Consider the following 21,626-nt stretch of genomic DNA (forward strand, 5'->3'; position numbering starts at 1 on the left):
TGCATCGGGCACAGACCCAAAGCACTTAAAAGCAAGGGCAGGAATGGCTAATGCAGGCCTGCCATCACCTTACCCAGCAAAGAGAAACGCACCGCCTGTGACACAGATCAAAAACCCTGCATATTTCATCTCAACACAATGCCCTTATCTTTGACCCAAAATAAAAATTATTCCTTGCTCAGCAATCTCAAAATACAAAATTATCTCCGCGTGCATTAATGCCACATATCAATCAACTTCAAATGCAAATCCACTGAGCGTTTATCCCTAATTTTACCATAAAAGGATGGTTACACGCCAAGCACCTCGCTCAACATTATTCTAGAGAACGGCAGTTACGATCAGCAAATCTTCTCCTGCCCATTGACAAATACTTGGATCCTCAGCTTCTCCTAATGGAAACAATCTGGCTGGTTCCTGAGAAAGGGAAAAGCGCCGAGGCCAGGAAGGAGAGCAGCACGTTCTCTTCTCTCCCCCCTTTTGCAGCCTCCCTCCCAAAAAACCTCTTCAGATCTGGTAGCCGGTGCCGGGATGGGTGCCGGGGGAAGGAGAGCGGAGCTGGCTGGGAGCTTGGGTGGGAGCAGCGAGAAAAACCCCTCTTTGCTCTCCATGCGAGGGCAGCGGGGAGGACCAGCGTTATCGGCCGCTTCGGGGAGAGCCTGCAGCCCTTCCCTGCTGACAGCAGCGCTGCTCAAAGGGAAGCCTGTTTGCTAGGACGTGCAAAGGGTAATTAGGGATTTGCAAGGCTAGGCATATTCTGCAAGTCTTTTTCTTCCTTTTTAAAGAAATGGGGGAGTGTTGGTGGTAAAAGGCGCTGTACAAGCGAAAGGAAAACACCAGGGAGCGCTTAAAGAAATGGCAAAGCACAGATCAAAACCAGACCATATTAAACGTCTTTCCAGATGACTGTGAGGCTGCTGCAGGGCGCTGGCGGGAGCGCGAACAGACAGGCAGCAAGGCCATGACAAATATCAGTACGAGCTCTGGAAAGGCTAAAAGTCCCTGGGCACGTGCCACGCTCCAGCTGTGAGGAGCAGGAGAGCCTCCTCAAGCGGGCTGTCCCACCGGGGCTGTCTCACCGCCACCAGTCACGGGGTTTGACGAATTCCCGGCCTGATCCGCTTCGGCAGCTCCTGGGTCCCGCTTACAGCCTGGGATCAGCCCCCGGCAGCGCTGGGAGGGCGGCACGCAAGGGGTCCATCCGAATTTCCGCCCCGCGCGCTCAAGGAACAATGGCCCGTGTGTCCCTTGGAGGCTCCTCCTGCCGCACGCGGCCACGGCCGCCCTCCGAACACTCTCCCTCTTGTTCGCTTTGGCCAGGGAAGCGGCGGAGCAGCAGGTATTTCCTGCCATCGTCCGCCGTCCCCGCCAGGCTGCCCCCCTGAGGGACGCGCTGCTCCAGCCCGCGTCCCTCTGACCCCCCAAGGGACCTGACACCCCTCGGGGACAAAGCAGGGACCCGCAGAGGTTGCTGTCCCTCGGCAGGCAGGTGGCCCTGCTCCAAAGGGACACCAGCAGCTCGACGCACCCCCCCGCTGTGCACATCCTGCTGGAAACGATTTCCCTTCTGTGGTTCCAAGTCCCAGCTAAAATGAGGCTAAAAAACGTGCAAAACGCTGTTTTCACTTCGTTTCCTTTGTGCGTTTCACAGCATGTTCTGCAAACAGGGCAACTTCCTCATAGTTTCGCTTTGGCTCTCACGTTCAGGAATAAGAGAGAGGCTTTTATTTTAATAGGAAAACAGGATTATAAATTAGCAGCTGGGCTGTGGGAGCCGAGAATCTTCCCGTTAAAAATACCTGCACACGTTGTCGTGGCCAAAGCTGGGTGTCAGCACCGGGGACACAAGCAAGGAGGGGTCCTGGGTGCCACCCCTCTTGGTGCAGAGCGGGTGCCCGTGGCCAGTGGCACATCTGAGATGCAAGCGGTTAACCAGCTGCAACCGCTGAACACAAAGGGCTTATACCAGGTACCTGATGGAGAGGAAAATCCCAAGCAAGCATTAGGCAGCACTGCTGGCTGCAGCCAATTTTCCTCGCTTAATATGTTTCCTGCACTCGTCCCCCTCCCTGACCTCAGCTCCTCCTTGGAGCACGTTCAGCCCCAGACGCACCGCTGAGCAACAGCCAAGGCCAGCGGGACCGCTGCCATTTTGTCCCTCCCCTCGGCTCAGAGGCCAGGGTTCTGCCGCAGCTGCTGCAGACCCCGGCTTTCCCCCAGGGCTCCCCAAGACGCCTCGGACAGGGTAAGCAGGCAGCACCCTTGAGGGGTGAGCACCCCTCAACACGGCAGTGCTCTGTGCATCCCTTGGGGCTGCCGTGGGATGCTCGGAGAGCAGGGGGTCGGACGTGTCACCTCTATCCTTTGCAAAGGACGTGTGCTCCAGATTCAGATGCAGATGCAGATCCAGATGGGGATCTGAATCCAGCTCCAAATGCAAATCCAGATGTGGATCCATATCCAGATCCAAATCCAGACCCAGATCCAAGTGCAGCCCCACATGTGGCCCGACCCTGATCCAAACGTGTATCCAGACCCAGAGGCAGATCCAAATCCAGACCCGGGACCCGGTGAGTGGTCCCCGGTGCACGGCGCCCAGCGCCCGGGACCTCACCCTGCCGTGCAGCTCCCGGTGCCCCGGTGTCCCGGCCGGCGGGCGCTGCCCAGCGGGGCGCCCTCCACCCAGGGCCGGCGCCCACCCTGCAGCGCCCGGTACCCGCTGCCCAGCAGCTGCCGTACGACGCCCGCTGCCGGCGCCCGGTGCCCCGTGGGCCGTGCCCAGCGCCTGGCGCGGGGTCCCCGGCGCCCGGTACGCGGTGCGCAGCTGCCCGTCGCCCCGTTCCCCGCGGCGATGCCCGCTGCTCCCGGCGGCGCGCGCTGCCCGTTACCGGCGGCGCGCGGCGCGGCCGGCAGGTGTCGCCGCCGTCGCGGGCAGGGCGGCGGGCGCGCGTGCACTTCCGACGGCGCTCGGTCATGCCCCCGACTTTCCTCCCCTCCCTCCCGGCGCCGCGCGGGGCTCCCGCCCGCTGACACCGCCGAGGCGGCTCGCACGGCGCGGCGCGGCGCGGCGGAGAGCGGCGCGGCCGCCCGGGGATGGCCGCCGGGGCCGCCCCCGCCCAGCGCCGCCGCTGAGACGCAGCGGGGCACGGTCCGCCAGGTAAGGAGGGTCCGGGGGGTCCGGGTGGGCCCCGGTTCTGCCCCGCCGGCCGCGCCGCCGAGGCGGGCCCCCGGGAGGCCGGCGGGCCGGGGAGGGCGGCGGGGGGTGACAGCCGTGGTCTGGCGGGGGGGGGGGGGAGAGGGGCCGGCCGAGCGGGGCGGGGGCCGCAGCCCCGGTGCCCGGCCGGCGTGCGGGGGGCCCTGCCCGCCGCGCCGCGTTACCGCCCCGCTTGCTTCGCCTCGCAACGGCGGCTGCAGCCGCGGCTCCCGCCGGGCCCGCTCGCGTTCCCGCTGCCGCTGGAGCGGCGGTGGCACCGCGTCCCCGCCGCGCTGCCGGCATCTTCCCTTCCCTTCCCTTCCCTTCCCTTCCCTTCCCTTCCCTTCCCTTCCCTTCCCTTCCCTCCCTCCCGCCCCGCTGCCCAGCGCTGCATTCCGCCCGCGCTCCCATCGCACCGCACTCGCGTTTGCAACCGCAGCCCGGCCCGGCCCGGCCCGGCCCCCCCCCGCCCCGGCCTCGACCCCCCAAGCGCGAGCCTGGCCCCAGCTCGGTGACGTCACGGGGAGGCAGCGAGGGGCTCCCCGGTCCCCCCCGGCCCCACGGGTGTGCACAGCCCGCGGGTGGCCGCGCTGCTCCCGACTGGCAGCCCGGGGATGCGGAGGGGGGACTTGGTGCGTCTGAAGCGCCCCCCCCCCAGCCCTTCTGCTGCAGCTGATTTTAAGCTGCTAAATTCCAGCTAATTCCAGTGTGTGTGTGTGTGCGCGTCCCATTCCCACCGCCCCCTGGAAATGTGCAGCTGGAACAGCAGCCTGTGCACGCTGGTGCTCGCATGGCTGGCGATCCCAACGGAGATGCTGACCGGCCTCTTCCCCCGGCCCAGGGGTCAGCATCCTGAGGGCTCTCCGGCCGGTGGCGAAGCGTCGTGGCTGACGTCGCAGACCTGCCGGAGGTTTTCATTGACGTCAGAGTGGGGAGCTGCTGGGGTGTGCGTTCGTTCCCCGCCACCTTTGATGGAGCGCGATGCCATCCCTTAGACGTGAGCAAATTCGGCTTTGCAAAAGCTCTTGTGGCCACTGGTCCCTGCCTGCTCTCCCCTTGGCTGCGAGTGGTGCCCTGGCTGGCTGCCCTCAGGTGACCTCCCAAAGCGATGTTTTGGAGGAACAAAAACAACAGTGGGGGTTTTGCATGCGAGAGGGCTCCTAGGGCCCTGTGCAAGGCAGAGGGAAGGCATCTCTGGTGGTTCCAGCACCTTCAGAGGGCTCCCCCAGCTCAGCTCCAGCTGCCCCAGCTCTTGGGCATTGCCAGAGCCTCCTTGAGGGTCCAGAAATGGTTTTCTGCTGGGTGCCGGGACTTTGCAGAGCGCTTCTACCCCACAGCTGCCAGGATGGTGCAGCCGCCTTCCCCGGGGTGGCAGCTCGTGTCTCCCAGCTGGGCGAGCCGCGCCGTGGTGGCTCTGCGGATGTGGGTGCTGTCACCCGTGCGTCAGTGGGAGAGGGTTGGGGGACTCGTGGGGAGCGAGGTGGAGGTTGGCTGTGCGTGGTGCCCCGGCGCTGCACGGTCAGGTGCACAGCCGGCACTGGGACCGCATCTCCTGGTGTCTGTCACTGGCTGATGAAAGTGGACCTCGAGCTGCTGGGGGATGGATTGGAGAAGGATGGGAAGGAGCCAAGTGAGATGGAGAAAAGGACGCGTTCCCCCCGAGCGCTCTCCCCTCCCCATTCCCCGCAGGACTGAGGTGTGCCTCGAGGCATGGCAAGAGCGATGATGGGGGGGGGGTTCAGCGTGGGTCTGCGCACGGGGCTCAGAGCCCGGGCTGGGGGCACCCGCACCCTGAGCAGCAGCTCTGCAGCCTGGGGCCGGGAGCTGTGTGAAGTTCAAGGCAGGAAGTGAGAAATAAAAAAAAAAAAAAAAAAAAAAAAAATGCCACGACTGGTAGAAACAGCTGGGCAGATTTAGGGAAGCGGCACGGCTGTGCCGTGGAGCCCAGAAGAAGTGTGCATCTTCGTCTGATGAGGAGCTGCCCGTGCCAGGGACCGCAGACCCACCTCTTCTCTCCCAGCTCTGTCTCCTCTGCAAGCCCCAGGGAACAATTGCATACAGAGTGCTTCGTTTCAGAGCCGCCACAGTCATTTCAGAGACCTTTTAGGCAGGAAAAGTGCTCTGTAGCGTGTAATTTGAAGGTTCTGCTCTGAACCTTCACTGTCGCTCTGCTAAATGATCTTCTGCTCTTCCAAACCTTTGCTGCCTGGAAACCAGCGGCAGTGACCTGGTTCCTGGCCTCGCTCGGTCCCCGGTCTCCCTTCGGCCCCGTGCTAAGGTGAGGGGAGTCGTGGGTTGCAAGGAGCAGCCTGGGGTGTTTCTCTGTCTTGCATGGGGCCTCTCAGACGTCAGAGTCCTGTGAGATTCCAGCCAGTCTTAATCATCTCTCGCCTCTGCCTGAGCTGCAGAGGTTGTCACAGCTCGCTAAGGATTTTCCAGCCCGGAGAGTCGGGTCTCGTAAAGGCTCTGCGGGAAAATCTAGGGACCCTGACTGATTTCCCCCGAAATGGGGGAGCTGCAGAATTATTTTCTGTAGCATCCCTCAGGCTTGGCAGCCCGCGGCAGGGAAGGACAGTCTGTTCTGCCATCAGAGGAAACGGCACAACTTTGGTTTAACTGATGGAGCCGTGCCGCAGCCTCACCGGGGGCATGGCAAGCTGAGCCCGGAGGTGACGGGCTATCAGTTAGCCAGGGAGCATGATATCGCCGGGGGTTTCCTCACCCTCATCCTTCCTCTCCTGCCCATCCCAGCGCGAGTTGCCCTAAAACGTCTGTCGGTTGGAGGCACACCTGCAGGAACAGAGCAAGCTGCGGGTTTCCTCTCGTCGTGGGCGCTGCCTGCCCTGCCAGATGCAGGCAGGACTTTGAGTTCCCGGCAGCTGAGGCGTGCAGGCAAAGGGAAAAGGATGGGGAGAAGGAGAAATATTTGCACGTGAAGGGTTTGGCGGTCACCCCTTGGCCTGTTCCCAGCTGATCCGTTCCTGTGCTGCGGCACGGGGCTGAGCGCTGGGCTGGTGCGCGCACGTCTCCTCTTGCCTCGCGCAGCTTCGCTCTGCTTTGGATTCGCTCCTGGTTTCCGCTGAGGCAGGGAGAGTCCCGGTGACAGTGGATTTATGCATGTCACCGAATCAGACACGCGGCCAGGGCAGGAGGAAGCCGTCTTGAGTCCGTCCTAGTGGGCTGGATCAGCCCTGCCAGGCGGATACCTGGGTCTAGCCTGCTCTTGAAAACTGCCAGTGCTGGGGACCCCACCCTGTCCCCAGGCGACTGCTGCCACTCACTAATGACAGTCTTCCAGCAACTCGACTTGGCTTCTGCTCGCCTCCTATCCCCCCGCAGCAGGGCATGAGGCAGAGGAAAGGCAGTTTCCCTTTCCCTTCTTCACCTCTTGGAGGGATGCTCCACAGCTACAGCCCTTCCGAAGACTGGGCAGGATGCATCCCAGCTGGGGCGGAGGGAGCAGCATTGTCCTGCCGGCGTCTTGTCCCACCACCCGCCCAAAACCACACTCAAAATCCACCTGCCCACCACTCAGCACCGTGCAGATTTGGAATTTTCCCCAGGAGGGCTCGTACAGCTGCTCGGGGCTGGCAGCAGTGAGGCTTTCACCCCAGGCCCGGTGCGGAGGAGGAGGAGGAGAAGGAGGAGGGAGGCAGGTGCAGGCGCTGGGGAGCTGGCGTCACGGCCAAGCGCAAAGAGCCGGCTCTGAGCAGTGGTCGCCACCTGCGCTCGCCAGCGCCCAGCCAGCAAAAACTCCATGTCCCAGCAAGCCGAGGGCCACCGCCAGCCATGCAAGATGGAGAATGGCTTCCTAGGGCTGGCGGTCACCCCCAGTTCCCGGCGGAAGGGTGGGCATCGCTGTGTGGAGGCCGCTTTGCTGCGGGAAGGCAGACGCTTGGTTTTTGCTTTGGTTGCGCGGCCTAGTTTTGAGAGCTGGAATATGCTCAAAGATGGGCTTTCTGAGTTGCTTTTTTTGGTTTTGTTTTGTTTTAAATGACAGCATTTCCCCTTTAAATTTACATCTCTAGCTGGGGAACACAGAGCCTGGTGAGAGAGGGAGTGTGAGACTTTTATAAAAAGAACGAGTCGGGTTTTATTATCCCTTTGAGACGAGCAGGGAAAATCTATACTGAAGGCATGAAATAGCAATAAAAATGGACTTTTTGCCAAAGCAAAATTAATTGAGTGAATCTCAGTCCTCAAGCCTGAGCTCTGAGAGGCTTATGAGTTGGATATGAACCACGCTGCCCCCTTCCAGGCTCTCATCCCCGGAGGAAGGGAGGCAAAACCTCCCTCCGGTCCTCAGCGCTGAACAACGAAGCGCGATGCGATCAGCGCACAGAAGCAAAGGACTCATGCTTGGGATACACGCATCCCCACCGCTTGCAAGGCTAGGGTTGCCTCCAGCCCTGACGGTCCCTGGAGCACAGACCTTCTCCAGGTCCCTTGGCTTGGGGACCTGCTCCGATGGCGTGAATACGATGCTGACAATCATTCAGCGGTCACCGCTCCAGTGTTTCCATCACCATGAGTCATGGCATCCTATCTGGCTTGCGGATTTGGGGGAGTCCAACAAGAGAAAGGAAGAAGGCTGGAAACAGGCTCCTTGCAGCCTGCTCTGGAAGCTGGGAGAGGAACCTGCTGTCTTATCCTGGCCTGGGCTTGCTCTTATTAACCATTTTCCTCCCTCCGTCTCTGCTTCCTGCTCCTGCCCCATGCTGGGGGCTGACTCTCCAAGGCGTTTTCTGGGCAAAACCTTCACAGAAAAGGAAACCCCCCTTCTGGGTTTTGTTCATCTGGACGTACACGTGCGGTGGCACCAGCTCCGTTCCCCCCTTTTTGGGGGGGAGGATGGCAGGAGGAGCCACCGGACAGAGCGGCGAGGGGAAAGACGGATTCTTTTCAGCAGATGGTGCAAAAAGGACGAAGCTGTGTAAACCTCCCAAGTCCACCAGAGAGACGGAGATTAAACAGCGAGAGGGCTGAGAGGCAGCTCCAGGCAGGAGAAGGAAGGAGAAAAAAGGAAAATGGGGGTGGAAATAGGATTGGAGAGTGGAACTGGGGAGAGGAGTGTTGGTTTGAACAGGAATCTCCTCCCACTTGATGTCTCCCCTCCAATTCAGAGGGCCTAGATTCAGTGCCATAAAAATACAGCCCTTTTCAATCCCTTATCTTGCAGGAGCAGAAACAATTGGCCTGCAAAGAAGGAGAAAACAATCTGTTTGACTGACAAACAAAAACACATTTCTGCACAAAAGGAGGAGGAGGAAGAGGCAGCTGTCTGGCTGCTGCTTCGGCTTTTTTCCTTTCCCCTCCCTCTCCTGTCCCCTCGCTGATGGTGTCACAGCGGAGCCGCTACCCTTGCCAGCAAAACACTGGCCGTTCTGACTGGCTGGGTTCAATGTCAGGCTCCTGCAGCAAATGTCATTGTCCGCCCCGCTGTCACCAGCTGCGGTGGAGATGCACAAGCCCCGCTGTGATGCCCTCCTGGGGATGCTGGGGAGAAAGGTGGTACCCTGAGCATCAGTGGGGCAGAGCCCGGCTGCCAGGAGAGGTGCCCCTTGGGTGCCAGAGACAGAAACGGGTGCTCGAGAGAGAGGGACCAAGGCCAGGAGCTCGTGGCGGCTGAGTTGGGGATGGAGGGCTTGCAGGAGATCCCTCACTGGGGAACCTTGAGGAAGTTCAGCTGGGTTGTGGGTGATAATGCTGATATCGCAGCAGATGGGCAGCATCGTTGGAGCACCTGAGTGCTGCCGCTGGAGATACTGCTGGAGCCTCGGCCATCTCCAGAGTCAGCTCTGCGCCTTGGTTTCCCCGTCTGCAAAGTCAGCAAGATAACACGCAAGTGCTGTAAGAGACCTGGGGCATAGAAGTGCCCTGTGCACCCTAAGTCATTATCCCAGCAAGCTGTTATCCCAACAAATCGTTATCCCTAAAAAGTCATTATGGCAACCACCATACTAGCCAAATGGGTGCTGGGGGGAATCCGTCGGACGGGCAGGAGCAGAGCCCATGGGATCTTGGCAGTTCTCCGTCTCTCCAGAACAAACTCCTCACTCGGAGGCTTTTTTAAAAGAAAGAGCGACTGGTTTTCCCCATGCGATTCCCTGACCAGGAGCAGCGGCAGTTTCCTGCCTGGAAGGGCCTTCCGAGGGGACTCTGCTCTACGGGGACACATGAAGCAAACACCCACGCTCCAAAAACAGCCACATGCAATACCCGGCGCCTGCCCGAACCTGGAAAAGCAGGAAGCTGGAGCAGGGCGATCTCTGCGGGGGCTGGTTAGTGCTGCCACAGAGGCAATCTGCGGTAAATAAAGGGGCACAAGAAGAAAACCCTGAAGCCACCAGGACAGTCTTAATTGCTTTTGATCCAGGTTGCTGGTGACGTGGTAGAGTCCTGCACTGGTGGACGATTCTTTTTCTCCTTTATTTTTTTTTAAGGAGCTGTTTCACTCTGCAGCCAAATAGCAAAATAACATGTAAGAAATCACAGATTCCAGGTGAGTTAATAATAAATAATGACTCTCAGTTCATGAGTGCTTCTCTGAATGCCTCAGTCCAGGCGTATAACAGCCAGGCTTTCCTGTGTGTACGCAGCCAGGCTTGTTGAAATGCTGGTACAAATTGATAGAAACATCCTGAATTCAAGTGAATTCAAGAGATCCAGCCTCTGCTTTGTTAGAGTACCACAACAGAAGCTTTAGGGGATATTTGACCTGAAACATTAGAAGAATTTGATTTATTCTTTTTTAATTCCTGCACCTAAAATGCAGAATTTTCTGCATTTTCCTTTCCTCTTTCATTTCAAAGGAAGATGAGAGGAACCATCTCTCCACGTGTCAGACTGTAGGCAAAAGAAGAGACACAAGATGACTGGACTCCTTTTACAACTTTGGCGCTTGACTTTCCTCCCCAGAAGGGGAAGATGCATTGTCAGCCTGTCTTGTGATCGGGCTGTAACCTTTTGTTACCCTGATAAATGTCAGCTGACCAGGCTGGGATGTAAAACAGCTCCATCTCTACCAGACCGTTGCTGCGCTGCCTTGCACACAGTATTCGGGCAGGAAGAGGCCCAGCGTCTCCCCGCCTGAGCGGTGTTTGCAGACTTTGCCCGGCGTGGGGGCAGTTGCATGCTCTGCAGGGAAGCGCAGGCAGCGACTGCAAAAGCAGGTTTTGCCGGTGCTGAAGTGGGTGGCAGCACCCTTCACGGACCACGGTTCCTAGCATATGATGCTCCAGCCTGGGCTGAAGGGGTCTTTGCTGGGATGGGTGGTCTGCAGCGAGTCTGTGCATCAGAGAGGAAAAAAGTGTCATTGAAGTGGCACCGCTGGACCCTACCGTCAGTGCTGTTCGGGGATGCTTGTTCCCTTCCATCTCAGCCGCATCACGATTGTGCCGCGTTCTCTGCAGCCACCTGCCCAGCTTCCCCGTACTGGTGCCTTCTCCCAGCTCCTCCATGCCCTGCTGTGGCCCCCAAAGTCCTCCAGCACCCTCTCTCCTTCTTTACTTACTCCTGCCCCCCGAACTCTCCCTGTCTTCTCCCTTCAGCTCCTCCTCCCTCCCAGCTGAACCCCGTTGGCAGAAAAGTGAGCCTGGTGAGGGTTTGGCCTCCACGCTCCGTGCTGGTAGATTCAATGCAAAGCTTAATGCTGTGATCAAGTAAATCTAACAAAGACTTGGAGTTTGGCTCCCGGGCGAGAAAGACCGTTCAGGTTTTGGGAGACACCTGCTTCTCTGGTCCTGCACGCTCTGAGCATCGAAGGTGGCCGTGGGAGCAGCTCTCGGGGTGAAGCCAGAGTTTGGGTCGGCTCAGGTCTTGAGGAGAGGTGGGTGCGACAGGGTGGGATCTGGTGAAGCCCCGGCTCTCTGCTTCAGACCCTGCAGATGTCTGGATGTTCGCAGTCTCTGGCCGGCGGGATGGTATTTCCCACTGCAGAGCCAGCATTTGGTGAAGCAGCATCTGCCCGTGTTTTATCCAGACCTACCTGGAGCCTGTCCTTTCCCTGCTGTTGCCCTGCTTGCCGGCCATGCACGAGAGGGGAGCAGGTATCTCCAACCCCTTCTACCAGCTGCAATCACGCAGTCCCGAAGCTCGTCCTCGATGTGACTCTGCACTAGCGCCTCTTGGGATTTGGCCAGCGTGTGTCAGGGCTACGTGCCTCTTCCTCTACAGCTGCTCTCCGCTCGGCTGCGTCACCCCGAGCATCCCTTCCTCCTGCCTGGGGTTGCTTTGTACCTCCCGTTTCCTGAGTTATTTCGCCCTGATTTATACTAGGTCACGGGCATGTGGGTCCCTTACTTGGTCGTGGTAGCACAGCCTCTTCGATTAGGTGTATTTCCAAGCATGACTTCCATCTGTCCGTCAGTCGCTATAGCTAATTTCTGCAGCATTTACAGCCATACAGGGGCATCGTTCGTACGTACTAATCGCTGATGGTGGCAGGACTGTGATAAATGATCTATTCCAGTCATTTCACCTCTTTTCTATTCACAAATTGTTCGTGATTTTTTGTAGTTGCATTAAGTATTCAAAGTGACTGCGATTTCCCCCATCGTATTCATTATTCAAAATTGTTCTCCAGACAATTTCTGCAAATAATTCGCGGTCTTTGCTCTTTTGTGAATACTCGGTCTCAAGAATGAGAGTCGTTTTAATTGGGATCTTACATCACATGATGGATTTCGGCTTCCCTATTGGGCAGGCTTAATTTTTAGACTTGAGGTTTGGGGAGGGAACTGTTGCAATTAAGAATTTGAAATTCACTTTCTTCCAATATCTTCAGTTGCCGCTTAAAATTAACAGTCTGTCTTGTCTTTTTTTTTTTCCCTTTCCTGGCCAAAAATCCCTGCCGGTAACTTGTTGGCAAGAAACACTTGGAGAATATAAACAAAAAGGTGGCACCAAAACAGCTAAATTTAACATATCTAAAAACTGGAGTGATGATTCACGGTGGTTTGTTTTATATTATTCGCCTCGCTCTGGTAAAAATAATGATCAAAATAATTTAGAAACATAAAAAGTCACATAGCAAGGGGACATTTATAGCACTTGGTTTCATAAAATCTTCCATCGACAGCTCTCTGCATGCCTGAGAAACATCCTGTGGGCTGGCCCGTCTGTGGCGGTGAGTTGGTACCCTGGCCCTGCTCCGCGCTCCGGCCCCGGGCTGAGGCTGCTGCCGGCTCGGTGGAGGCGGAGGGGAGGAACGTGCAACCAGCCTGGCTCCATGTACTGCCTTGATCCCCACCCGCAGCAGATGAGACTCCGGTTGTCTCGCGCAGAGCTCGACTCCGGGCAGAGGGTGACCGTAAGTGACTTGCCCAAGGTCGCACTCCAGCTCCCTGGTTCAGCTGGAAATAGCTCCAAGGTCTCCTGATCCCCCCCCAGCAGCCCCCTCCTGCTGCGAGGTGAGACGGGAAGGTGCAGAGTTCAGATGTTTTCTCTAACCGACAGCCTGGCTCCTGCCACCTCTCATAAAACCTCCTTGGCTCTATTTTCTGCCCCCTCACCATCGGGCTGAGTCAATACGGCCCCACCCGTCCCCCCCTTAATAGCATGGGCTCCCGTGGCATATTTATGCCTCCGAAGTGGAGCGTTGTGCCGGCGTTCCTGTTCGTGCGGCACCCGCACACCCCGGCTGCTCGCCTCCACCAGCTGCTGCTGCCGATTTCCCTTAAAAATAAAACCCCTCTAAAGGTACAGCAGGGACACCTTAAATGCAGAGCTGTGGTGTGCAGTTAATCATATCCTCTTAACGGGTTTATTCGCTCATTAAATATTTAAGACTCGTTTCTCTTTATCAATAGTGTGGAGGCGTGCAGGCCCCGGTGCAAAGATTTATGCACACAATAGGATTGGTGCGTTTAGATTTGTTTGAAGGGATCCGAGAGCCATTTAAAACTCGACCGAGGGGGACAGTTGCTGCTGCTGCTGTTTTCCTCTGGTGAGGTTTCTGCCTCCTGACCGCGGCTGGGAGGCGGCGGGGAGGTCAGGGGGCATGGGCTGACGGCTGCCTCCGATACCCCCCTGGTTGCTTTTGAAATAGCTGTGCCCCTTTTTGAGGGATGCAGAGGTCTCAGAGGGGGCTCGCTCGTGCTTGGTGTGAGTGTCCTGTAGTGATGAGGGTGGTTCGTGGAAAACATGGTGTGTGGAGGCAGGACCTGGTGCTGGGAGTGTGGTTGTGGGAGCGGTATTTTGATCCCTTCTTCCCACCCCTGTCTGTGGGAAGAGCTTTGCCGTTGTGGCTCAGATGTGAATTCCAGCTTGTCTGGTGCTGTTTGGGAAACGTCATGCAGGTGCAACATCTGTTGTTCTCCTGTTATTACCTGGGCTCTGCTCTTCATGCAGGTGTAAGAGCAGTGGTGGCCTTTTTGGTTCATAGGATGGGGGGGACCAAATCCACACCATCACCTTGATCCTGCCTCCCCATCCTTCCCATTGTCTACCCCCTGCCCACCGCAGCTCACCAGCCCAGACCACCACCCAGAGCATCCAGTCTTCATCCAGTACCCACCATTTCCCACCCTGCCCCATGTGAGGTCCCCAGTCCCTACGTGGGGCTCCGTGGCTGCCGGCTGCTGCCAGATGTGTTGCTCGCCCTCAGTGCAGGCAGGCAATTCCTCCTGCTGGTATGCACCCTGCTAGCACGTGTGTATGCCTGTTCCCCAAGCTCTGAGGGCTGTGGGTTGCAACCTCATGCTGGGGTGATGGGGGGCCTGGGCTGAGATGGGGCCGGGAGGCTGACTGCACTCCCGATGCAGTTGCACAATGTGACCTGTACCCGTCCTTCCATTGAGCGCGTTGCCGGAGCTTGCAGGGACAGCAGGTCCTGGCATGCAGGACGCTATCAGCATCTCGGCAGCCTCTGCTTAGATCAGGAGGCAACATCTCATGCCAAGACCTGTCCTCCCCAGGCTGCAGCTTGGAGTCGGTGATGGCAGCCGCTGACGCCCAGGTTTTTGGCCCCCCGTAACATCCCAGCGGCTTCTTCCCACAGCCAGACACGCCTGTCCCAAAAACTCCTCTCCAGGAGGTGCTGGGGTGGATAAGGAGGGTGAGTGGCTGCAGTGGCAACGGGCAGAGCTGGCGGCTCCCTCCTGGGGGTGTGAGAAATACCCCGGCTGGATTATTGACAGCCCAGAGCACGGGAAGAGCGTGCATGCGTCAGATATTTCCCCAGACCTCTCCTGCTTTGCAACGTGCCCACTGAAAAAAAGGATCTGACAGCAATAAAACTGTCGGGCGGCTGCTGCTGCTTTTTTTTAAAGTTCTATGATAGCTTCTCCCCCCCTTTTTTTTAATAGCTAATGCATCTGTCACTACTTTCCTAATGAGCTTTCCGAAAGGGCCTTGGGGACCTCTACCTATCCATGTGGGTTTGGATAGGAGCTTACTCAGGGGAGGCAGAGAGAATTCAGCTCCCTCTTTCACCCCCATCTCCTCCCCACCACCCTCCCAAACTCCTCTCCGAGGGCAGGTTGTCCAGAGGGAGGGGAAAACAGCAATATCTCAGCGCTCGGCGAGCTGGCGTGCACCCCCTGCAATCACAGCCAATAATGACAAAAAGACGGGGCTGCTGCCAGAGATAGAGAGCTGAGCTCCAAGCGTTACAGCAATGTCACAGCCTTGGGACTGCTGCTGGCTGCTACTGGAAAGAAATTTCCTCACAACAGGCAGAGTTATAGGAAGGAGCCATTGATTGCATTAAAAAACACCCTCCCCACCTCTTTTTTTTGGCATGGATTTTCAAGGCTTTTTTTTTTTTCCTCTCCCCCCCCCCCCTCCATTTGCCATTGAAGTTGCGTTCAATAAAACCCATCGCCCGAGAGCGTCTGTTCGCATGTTCTCAGCAGTACAATGGGCAGAGGACTGCAGTGTGCAGAGGCTCAGCCAGCCTCACGCAGACAATGAGGGGGTGGGAGCGGGGCCGGGGGGGGGCTTTTATTTTATTTTATTTTATTTTTCCCCCACCTGCTGGCCCCCACTACTAATTGTAATCACAAAAGGCAAATGGGAAGGGACTGGGGGAGCAGGGCTGTGGTTCACTGGGGTCATGGTCTCCATCAGTCATTCTCCCAGCCTGTTGCTGGGTAAAAGCCCGGCTCCGTGGTTTATCAAAATGACTGCGCAGTAAAAGCCTGTTCGCCAAAAAGAAAAAAAAAAAAGCTGTTTCAACTGACTCAAAAAGCATGAACTTCCCACTGCTGTCCATGGGAGACTTTCCATTGACTTCTCTAGGCACAGAAGGGAAAACAGAGGGTTTGGTGACTCAGGCACAAACCTGGGATCTTTCCCTCTCTCTGACGCTGTTGGCAAATCGTTTAGGGCCTGATTCGGCAAGGGGCTGAACGCTGCCATCCCTGTGCCATTCGATAGGGCACGAGAGGATGCACCGCTTGGCAGGACTGAATCGCTGACTGTGCCGTGCCCGAGTTCTCCTCACCTGTAATATGTGACGGTGCTAACCCTACGTTGCGTGATGGTGGAGAAGCTAATAACTATTAATGCCAGGGAGATGCTTCCAGATCTCTAGATAAAAGGTGCTCAAGGAGGGAAAATTATTATCAACGTGGGCCAAATAGCTACAGGGGATTCGAAATCTGTTTGTATTTGTAGGATGTAACCACTAAGGAGGGAGAGGCTGGAACAATGGAGCATGCACAGCACTAATGGAATGAGCGTAGGAAAGAGGATATCTCTGGAGACCCTTAGAAACCATTTCCCAGTGGTAAGATCTGCTTGGGTTTTTTGTTCTTCTTCCCAGATGAGAGCTACAGTCGTGGACGCTTTTATCACTTACGAACTGGACTAGACAAAGGGCCAGAGAGCGTACTGTAGGGACACGCCTGCATGGCTCTCCAGTGGGTGGGTCTACAGATTTAACAGGTCTCAGCTTCCATTTCTATCTATCAGAGCTGCGCTTTATAACAGAGGAATCTGGACTGGACATTGCAGACCTGTTTTTCAAGCTTATGGGATGGAGGTTTGGCCTCTGGTAGAGATGCAAGGGCATGACTTGAGCATCTTGAGGCTGCAGCTGCAGCAGAAGGGTTGTTCAGGGTGGGCACATCCGCGCCCCATCCCAGGATGGAGCTTTAGGATGCAGTTTGGGCTGAGGTGTGGGTTTGAAACAGCCCCATGGTAGCACGTGAGCGTGGCGGTTCCTTGAAGCCATTTCACTTGGAGATTCACTTTTGCCAGCTGATTCACGTTCCTGGGGCAAGCCCATTTCTTGCCGTGGTGTCAGTAAAGCTCACTGAGGCTCTGCATGCTAACACGCAGTATTCCAGGCTAGAGTCTCCTAACGGGCTCTGAGCCCGGTGGTGCCAGGAGCTGTACAAACACAGGTTCTTCCCGTAAGAGTAAAACCAAGTTAGACAAGCTGTTCTCTGTGGTCTGGCGATGCTGAGAGACCTGTGCATCGCTGCGCAAAGCACTGGGCAAGTATGTAAGAGACAGGCAGCGTCCATCCCAGCTCCCCTGGAGTGAACATCCTTGCTTACCCACAGTTCCTCGCTCGCGGTGGCATGCACTGCTCCGAAATCGCGACGTCGCCTTTCCTTTGCGCCCTGAGACAGCCCCATTTTGTGCTCCGGGGAGCTGCAGCCTTTCTCACTGAAGACCTGCAGCGCACCATGGTCTTTTTTTTTTTTTTTTTTTTTCTCCCCTGGACACTTTACTTAGGTTCTTTCTTCCCTCTCATTTTCTCTACCATCAAATGAAAGCCATTCAGACCAAAACGGTTCAGTCTGCTCTTTGTGTCTGGAAAACAGAACACCAAAGACAGCTGGACCTACCCGAGATGGCCACGGCCGTGGCAACAGTGGCTCTTTGTTAGCGCTGTTGTCTCTGCCCCTATCTCCAGTGTCTGGGGCCCTGTCTCTTTAAAGCTTTAGTGTGCTGTGTCAAAGCCAACAGAGAGTTCAGCTTATTAATGGATTCGCTAGGTTAATATCCCAACAGTTTGGTGTTTTTTTTTTTTTTTTTCCACCAGCATAATTTAGAAAGGGGGGAGGGGGAGGGAAAGATAACCCAGTCCCATTTCTGGGGAGGAGGGCACTGCATGGCTCATTGCTTTGGAGAAATGGAGCTGGAATGGTTGGTCGGGGCCAGGAGGAGGTGGTGGCCTAGCCCTTCGCCTTCCTGTCTGTATGTACATCTCTCTCTATCTCCTTCTCCTGCGGGGTTCCCTGCATCAAAGCTTCTTCCAGTTCTTATGCTAATGAGGTGCATTAATGCTTAATGACTGTGAACAGGCTTGTTTAATTGCACCTATCTGAGCAGGAGGCACGTTGCTGTATAAGAGGGAACGACCATGTAAGCAGCTGCATGCCCTCCTGGACAGTCTTAATTACATGTAAAACTGATGTGATCTAAACCACCAGGCTGGTGATTAGTTTAGTGAGGCAGGTGGTACTTTGCAATTCAGTGCCTCAGAAACTCTAGAGCAAGTGAGATCAGATTCTTTCGTAGGCTATGGAGGATAAGGCAAACCCTGATCATCCTTGAATTTGATGTTGGGTGGGGACAAGCACGGCATAGTAGATTAATTTAATTAATTTATTGCAGTTAGTTTGCAAAGACATTATCCGCGAGCGTCTGTGCAGAATACTGAGCAGTCCCATTAATGCAATGCTATTTTGCCTGTAAATCCTCTCCCCCCCGCCCCTTACAGGAGGAATGAGCTGCGATGGTCTCAGCTTTCTGCAGTGTTATCTCGCGCTGTTTGAATACGACTGATTGTCTGAACTACAAAGGGGCCCGGCGCTAATGCAAAGCCATCCCTATTGGCACTAGACCTAGATTAATGACTCTGCATGCATTGCCTTGGCTCTAAACTGGATTTCCCTAAAGCGGCTCACGGCGCTGCTGTCTGCGCTCCCGTACCGGTGCCTCTAGCCGGGCTGCGGCTCTTCAGCTGGCGAGAGCAGCGGATCTGGGAGCACCTCCAAGTGCGAAGGCTGTTAAGTAGGGGTGCACAGGTATGAAGGTACCTGTCAGCACGAGCCATCTGCTGCTAATTACCCAGCCTCGCTTCTTGCGATTATTTGTTTTGCTTTTATTCACCAGAGGGGTTTTTAAAAAAAAAAAAAAAAAAAAAGAGCAACCTTTTTTAGAAATCGCTTTGGGCAGGGGAGTAAACCAAATCCAGCAGCATTTTGGGGTCGGTTGTGCTCCCAGGACAGGCATCTCCCAGTACCCCGCTGCCCGGGGGCTCGCCCCCCTCCCCGTCCCCACAGCGGACCCTTCCCCTCGGCCTCCTCTCCCTCCAGCGCTTCCTCCCCGTCCCCGTCCCGTGAACTCTCTGATCTTCCCCTCTCCCTGCCCGCCGGGCCCCAGCGGAGGCTCTTCCTGACGTTACTCCCACAACAACCACTTCCTTCCCGTCCCGGCAGCCCCCAGCTCCCCAACCGTCCCCGCACGGCCCCGGCCAGCCCCGGCCCCTCGCTATCTCCCCGAGACCCCTCTTCTGCTTCTCCACTTCCAGCCACCGTTATTTATTTTGTAAAAGGGCTTATCTCAGACGCGGAGGCTCTTTCTGCCATCAAAGCCCACTCCTGGTGTCCGCAAGACCCGCAGGGTTTTGGGGTTACAAAACCACCATGTGGGATATGTTTTAGCCAACCCGTGGGGACCAGCTCCCCAAAATTAAGCATCCCCCCAACCCCGCCATGCTTCAGGCTTGTTGGTGGGGAAGGAGGGCCCAGCCATGGCAGCCGTCTGCTTGTGGCGAGGCAGGAGCTGGGGAAGAAGAAGGCTGGGTGTGTGGCAGGGGGACGAGAGTGCTGCGGCATCTTCCTCGGCATCTTCCTCAGTGTCTTCCTCCCAGCCGGCGTGTTTCCTGGCAGGAGAAGGCGTGCGGCCATGGCAGGGGCGGCAGCAGGAGGGCAGCGGCTGAGGAGAGGGGGAGGCGCAAGATGGTGGCTGCCCTGAAGGGAGAGCGGGGCCCTGCCTGGTTTGGGGTGGGAGCTCTCCCTCCATGGGAGCGAGCCCTGCTCCGAGGGGCCGCAGCTGCCTGGCTCCCCATGGGGGAAGATGGAGGCCCCGCCGCCATCTGCCTTCTGCTCGCCCACCCCATCATGGCCGTTTCCCCTCCTTGTCCCACCGAGGCACGTTTTGCTGCGCCAACCCTTGGCCTTGCGATGGCCCCAAGGCAGACTTTGCGTGGAAAAGACGACTTTGCCTCTCAGAAAAGCCACCCTAAGCGCAGCCCCTGCCCCGGCGTAACGCCACCACACGAGACCTCGCCGCCCCGGTGGGCATGGCTGCCCGCAGTGCCGTCCCCTTGGGTGGGCCGAGCGCCCCAGGACACTCCGTCGCTGTGAAAGCAGGAGTGTTTTGCAGAGAGATGCTGCCAAATTGGAGCCGCCGTGGCAGTGGGGTGCGTCCGCCCGTGGGGGCTCAGCCCTGCCTCGTCTATGGGCAAAACACCCTCGCGCCGAACCCGAGCCCGAGTGAAACCTTTTTTTAGCACTCCCCTGTTTGCCAAGCGTACTTCCTTTCTTTTGATTCTTACCACCTACATACAGTCTGACTGCAACGGCAAAAAAAAAAAAAAAAAAAAAAAAGAAAAGAAAAAAAAAAAGAATTGCAACATTCAGTAGAAGGCTTTTCTGTCTAATGACGTTAAATTTATTAACCAAAACTCCAGCTGCACCAGGCTGGGATCTAATAATATTCAGGCTATGGAGACATCAAGTAGAAAGAAGCTTAAAGCCCTTTTTATTTCACAGTAAAACTGTCAGTAAATAACTGGATTGTCTTGAGACTGAGAAAATGGGGATTTATCTTCCTGAACATGAAAAGTGTGCTTATTTTTTTTATCAGCTTCAAAAAGCCCCAGCAACCTTGATTTTCCTTCCATACCGTTCTCAGCATCTCTGCCAAGCCCCAAAACCACACAAATCAAGAGACAGGCTCTAAAGATATTTTTAATTAAATTAATTCCTTTTCCTTCCTTCCCCATTTCTCCCTTGTCCCCTCCTCCATCCTCTCTTTCTCTCTCCCTGTGTCCCCAGCTAATGACTTCTAAGCACTGTGACATTTCAGCACTGGCTGTCACTAACACCACACCTCCGTGCTGGTTATAAATTGGGCACAGAGACATAAAATTCCCCGCAGAAGGTCCCCGTTTGATGATATTCTCCGAGGTAAATCTCCAATAGCTCCCTGTTTTCTTTAATAACGCTAATAGGCATAGATTAATTAAACTGTTATATTACTTCCTTCTTTCTACCAGCACCAGTTAGAAATCTTATTACCTGCTCCTCTCCGCTTGCCTTTTCCCCAAGGTGGTTATATTCCAACCAGTTACCAAGGTTTCTCGGAGGCTGTAGCGCAAGGTGAAACGGCAGACATCGTCTCCGCGAGGCCGGATCCTGCCCCCAGCCCTCAGCTCCGAAACCCCACTGACCTCGGCAGAGCCCGGGCGGGTGTAAGCGGGGTCAGGATTAAGCCCAGTTTGTCTGAAGAGGTTCTGTCTTGAAAGCAACAGCGGGGCTATTGTTGAGTCTGGATGCCCCCTCTAAAAGGGACCACAGCTGTAGGAAAGGGAATTGTATACATCCATCAACTCCTCCAGGGCCCCAGGATGTATTAGTTAAGATTGCGGGATAGCATGTCTCGGCTCCACTGAAGGGGTCCTTTGAATGACATGTTGGATATACTGTTGCACATCTGGCCGCTGTATTATTGAATTGCTCTACGGTTGCATTTTCCAGACCACGGGAATGTGTTGGTCCTTTGGGGGGGGGGGGGGTGAAGGGGACGACATGTGGGAAAATTAGAGGGACGCATCCTGTGGGGTGGGGTGGGTTCGGATGGAGCCGCATGGTGGAGGCGGGGAGGGAACAGGGGGGGAGCAAGGCAATGCTTTCACACAAAATGCCGTGTTGCCATTTGAAATCCACTCCAGAGCTTCCTGCTCTAATTAAATTTGTCACCATCGTTACTATAATGCCTGCCATTCCTTCAGTGCTTTTTTGTTCTCAGGGATCCCAAAACATGACAGAGGCAAGGGCAGAATCTCCGGGTCCTCCGTGTTTCCTCTGCGGGAGCTTTTTCTGAGCAAAACTGGGAAAATGCAGTTGTAGGAGCTGCTTTGGGGCAGGAGCACAGCCGCTTTTGGTTTGGGGACACCTGAGCAAGGGACATGAGGCCGGGGCATCTGGGCAGCTCTTGCACTCAGACATAAGGTGTCTTCAGGACCGCTAATTTGCAGGAGCTTGGGCGAGCACCCCGGGAAGGCCCGTTGCAGCAAAGAGCCGTGCTTGGGCTCTCACTTTGCTCGTCCCACTCTCAGCCGCTCCAGACCCACACGGGAGCCCAGCATCCCCGCAGCCGCTGCTGCACCTCCGCTCTTGGCACCACGTACGGCCGGCCAGCCACCGCCAGCCTGCCATGAGGTGCCGCGTATGGCTGCTCCGTGCCG

The 21,626-nt window shown here is 56.3% G+C and overlaps 1 protein-coding gene across 2 annotated transcripts in view; it reads left to right on the plus strand.

Moving 5' to 3' along the window:
* The first annotated feature begins 3,075 nt into the window (after positions 1–3,075).
* RAI1 (retinoic acid induced 1) overlaps positions 3,076–21,626 on the plus strand; it is a 77,388-nt gene continuing 58,837 nt past the window's right edge. The window contains exons 1-2 of one of the 2 annotated variants that reach the window (XM_082312812.1): positions 3,145–3,157; positions 12,273–12,320. The gene's annotated coding sequence lies outside the window, so the exon portion shown is untranslated. Of the gene's footprint in view, positions 3,158–12,272; positions 12,321–21,626 lie in introns of both variants that reach the window. The other variant, XM_082312811.1, reaches the window with a different exon arrangement.

This window comes from Platalea leucorodia (assembly GCF_965183815.1).
Source record: "Platalea leucorodia genome assembly, chromosome: 5".
In the NCBI taxonomy this organism is placed as follows: Eukaryota; Metazoa; Chordata; class Aves; order Pelecaniformes; family Threskiornithidae; genus Platalea; species Platalea leucorodia.